This window comes from Bombus pyrosoma, linkage group LG14 (genome assembly GCF_014825855.1).
Source record: "Bombus pyrosoma isolate SC7728 linkage group LG14, ASM1482585v1, whole genome shotgun sequence".
Classification (NCBI taxonomy): Eukaryota; Metazoa; Arthropoda; class Insecta; order Hymenoptera; family Apidae; genus Bombus; species Bombus pyrosoma.
This window is the reverse complement of record NC_057783.1, coordinates 7,602,720-7,607,779: the sequence shown is the minus strand read 5'-3', so window position 1 is coordinate 7,607,779 and position 5,060 is coordinate 7,602,720.

Genomic DNA, 5,060 nt, shown 5'->3' with positions numbered 1-5,060 from the left:
TCTTCCTATCTCCCACCCTTATCACGTGCGCCTTTTCCACCTCTGTCTCTATTCCCATTTTGTCCCTTACGAATTCGTTTACAGCTTCTTCCTTGTCTCCTTCCTTCCATTCCACCCCCTTGATTACTATGTTATTCCTTCTTTTTTCCCTCTCCTCCCTTTCCCGCTCCTCCTCGAGTCTTCTGATCCTGTCTACTAATTGTAAATCTTTATACACACATTTCGTAAGTTAAAAGGAATGTAAAAAGAAAACTAAAGAGCTAATTCAAAATACGCAATCATAAAAGTTCGCAAATTAATCCTTTTAATTAGTGCTTTTTACTAATAAAAATTTGTTCCATTTGTGAATAGTGAAACACTATCACAATGCAGCGGTGAAAAGTGGAACCATTGCTATCTTCTTAACACACTATTGCTCTCTTTGTTTAATACTAGACATGTCTTTTTCGCACACTATCGTCCCTCTTCGTCTACGGACAAGTCATATGCTGTCATCTATCTTTACATACTCTAAGTTGCAGTTCCTCCAATATCGGATAGATAGCAGCATATGGCTCGTCCAATATTCGTTCCAGGGCAAGGAGCGCGATTTGTCTTTGGACGAGTCATGTGCTGCTATCTATCCAAAATCAAAGAAACTGCAATTTAGAGTATGTATAGATAGATGGCAGCATATGACTTATCCTTAATCAAAGAGGGGCAATAGTGTACGACGAAGACATATGTCTAGCATTAAATAGGGAGAGCAATAGTTTGTGATAAAGATACCCATAGCGATTAGTTCAATTTTTCATAGCTACGTGGTGATAGTGTTTCATTGCCTACAAATCGAACAAATTGTCATTAACAAGAAAAGCTAATGAAGAGGATTAATTTGTGAAGTTTCATGCTTGCATTTTTCAAATTTGATTTTCAAGTTTCTTTCTACGTTTCCTTTAACTTATCAAATGCATATTTACACGTTCTATTCAATAGAGGGAAGCATTAACTGAAACAATATTTAATTCGTCGTAAACCAAGCCTGAAACTTGAGTCTAGGTCGTACCTCGATCTACGTCTAAGATATAATAATTTGGAAATACATGCGTTGGTATACAACGCAATTTCGATATCCTTGAAGAAGTTATCAAGACGAATTTTACCAGACTCCTCTTCTTTCTTTTTATATTACCGCCATCTTGAGATCGTTTGAATTATAATTCTTCCCAAACCTTACCTTTCACAATGGCGAAAATAATTTATACGCAGAGTTAAAATCAATGAGTACATGTAATATGTATGTTAGCATATCTATATATATATACACAGTACACATAGGCACGTATATATAGTTATCAGGCGTCAACCTCCTTCTTAATTTTATGATCCTAATACGAAATCGTGATTTAAGTTAAAAAAGAATGAGTGACAATTGTTCTTATACTGATCTTATTGTTCGTATACCTATGCCAGTTACGCAAATGCGTCAATTGCTCTGAATCTTTCGAATCGCGTGCAAACAATCAGAAATACAAAAAAATACGATTACAGAAATCGAATGAGACAAATGTCCAGTCAATTTAAAAGAAATATAATTCTTCTTATAATTAGGAAAATCAATTTTTCTGATAATTCCAAAGTTTAGGGGTTTGCGCGTTGTTTTAACTCATTTGAAGGGTAAAAGGGGTGCTATAGTTCTTTCTTTCTTCTTTTTTTGTCTTTTTCCAGCCCCAAGGGAAATCTGAGGTTGAGCCGTAGCGCAAGGAAGGCTAAAGGTGTGCAGATAACTACACATAGAGAGCGTAGGACAGTGGTCGCTTATTCGAAGTTGAGTGACAAGCTCGTAGCCCGATTCGATTGTGTTCGTTGGTTACTCTTTCATCGGGTTCCTCCGCGTTGGGAATTTTAGATTTGATTACAAAACGCGTCGTACTATCCTCCTACCATCGACATCGTCTCCTCCACCTCCCCTACAATCGTGCTTTTACCCTTGCCGCTAGCGATGGGATCAACACGTGCGCGTGTTGAGCTTTCACTTTTTACTTTTTACTCCTTTCTTCGCCTTGCTATATTTTATGAAATGAAAGTATCACATTGTTTTATAAAAGGACGATGTAACCGGATAGTATTTAATATAAAATAACATAGCAGTTATATACGTCTTTTGATTTTAGTAATTAAATTCAATTAAGATTACACGATCGTTCCCTTAACCATCCGATTTAATATTGAGTGATTTACATTTCGATTCGATATGCGTTCATCGAATTACGCTGGTGCTATTTTGTTCCACAAGCTTCCTCCGTCTTTCACGCAACTTGAAAATTTCATCCTTCCGGAACCTCTCAGGTCTTTCGGCGAAAAATTTTTCAATGTGATCTTCCATGTCGACCAAATTCCTTAAAAATCGCAATGAGCTTTCCGGCTGACCCAATGGTTTGATTGTCCTATCAACGATTAGAGGAAATCGCATGTAATTACCCTATTGATGTTAATATTATGATGTTAATATTGATGTTAATATTATATAACATTATATAGTATGTTGTTATATTATTATTATAGTATTATATAATAATAGTCTTTATATATATATTGTAAGTATTTACAGAATATTAATCGCAAAGGAAAATTGTTACAGATTGGCAAACAGAGCTTATTGTGAAGAATTATTACAAGTTCTTTTAAATTCGAAATGGACCACACTTATCATTGGTGTTTACATTAACTTGTACTAAAGTTATACACTTTTTTGTGTGACAATTACTCGATGTAAGTAGAAAATAGCATAAAGCTAGAATAAGATCATTTCATTAACTTTATTCCTCGTTTGCAGAATTATACTAACATTATTCATGAAATTGTACAGGTCAAGTTACAGGATTATATATGGGACTCCTATATATGATAATAATCCTGTGTAATGTATAATTTATAATTTGTCAATTTACCAATAATATTAGTTGACTATTAGCTAAAAAAAAAAGATGTAATAAAATTGAACAAAGAACGAACAGAGTCGGTCCTATCGCTACTTTTAGCCGCGTCTGCCACCCCGTTCTGCCTGCACCGATGAAAAACTCTTGTTGCTCGATCGCGACGGAATTATTGGCCGACCGTGCTTATTTATGGCGTTCATTTTCCTGGAGATTGCAGGAGAAAACAGCTACGATCTCTCTTGCACTGGAACGATTTTTTTGCGGCAACACGTCGATCCACGATTTACGATATGTCAGCTGAGAGGTGAGCAGGACGTTGATAACGACGACACTTTGACGTGGAGGATCGTCGTGCACTGGTCTCGCGGCTAAATTAATTCCACAACTTTTGGATTTGTTCTCGGGTAAGAAAATATTCATCCAAGCCTCTGGTCACTGACGTTGCCCCTTTGATTCGATGATAGCGGTAGTCCTCTTTGCTTGAAGCAATAACAAGACCAGTGGATTTAGAACAACGCGTTCGGATCTCGTTTCAGTAAGAATTTTTAGACATCTTATTATTATTTTTAGATATCATAATTAGTAGATTATGGATGTGTCCATGGGAAATTTGAAGTTGCAGAAATGTACAGAAGGCATATGACACGCAAAAGTATATAAAATATATAAAATAGCATAATGGGTTCCAGTTTTCTAATCGTGTTATAAAAATATCAACTTGTATAAACATCCGCAGTTCAATTATTATTTTGTTGCATCGTCTATATAACACCTAGAAATGTATATAAAATTATAATTATTATTAAGTACCTGAATATAATTAATTACTATTAGCTATCGTAGTAATCATTTAAAAAATACCTGCATTCAATTAATGCAATTTTTAAGTGAGTTGGGTCTCGGTGATCCAATAAAAAATTAATAAAATGAATAACTATACGATTATTTCCTTTTTAAAATATCGTGGGTGAAGTTTATGTACGTTGAAATTAATAATAGCAATAATTCTTTTAGTGCGTAAACAAAAATCGTCATGGGTAATAAAACTCGGGTCACCGATTCAACGATTTCACGGTGCATTAAGTTCATTAACAAGGCTGAACCCTATCTACACTCCTATTTTTCGGATGACAGCAGGTACGGATTACCCTTTCGACAAGTGCAGTGAACCTTCGCAAAATAATAAACAGGATCGTTACCATATGTAAAGAAGGACGTTCCCCTATTAGCAACTTATGTCGATCGATTTGATGTCTATCTGTTAGCATCTACCGTTCAGATATTTAAAGGAAGAAATAGATAAAAATATTAAATAAAACAGGAAAATATTATTTTACTACGATGTAAAATGAACTAATATTTTTCTATTTTATTTCATAGTTTTATTTGGATACTTTATAACAGTGTATAGACATTTGTCGGCACTAGTAGTATGATATAATATATTATTAGATATATAGGTAGCATATGTCAGTAAATTCTATAAATCCCCATCTAATCCCATTTAAAACGATGATCATGTATAATGCAGTGACTTCGTCTGTTGCGACACAGAGTCATCGAGACATGATTAATAGCTTTCATGTTTCTCTCCACTGTCGCTACATACTCCCATAAGAGAATTATTCTCTTGATTTATTGTCTATGGTGTTTATAGAAAATTTTGTTTTTTGTAGAAAATCGTTCCAATGAAAGAAAATTTACAGGAAGCCTGTGCTATTTGTAATGTCGAGTATTAGGTACCAGATATTAAAAACTAAATTCAAATATTCCAAGTACCTGAATGTAAGATTACTTATAAAATCACCACGTCGTGGTTAATACTTACAACGAGTTAGAAAAAAATTGAAGATGACGTTCATCCAGCAAAAGTAACTAATTGCTCAAGATAGATATTTGGTTTCTCAAGTTGAACGAACCATTGGATCAATTTGTAACAGCAATAATTGTAGGCTATAGCAAAATCAAATATCCTCCAAATATCTGAAAACTATAAATAAATAAATAAACAAATAAATATATATACAACGCACTGGTAGTCAACGCTCGTATGACACAAGTATTAAGGAGCAAATATAGAAAATACAGATAAAAGCTGTATACAGACCAAAATCGTAATCGTGGAATCGTGTCTTTATTACA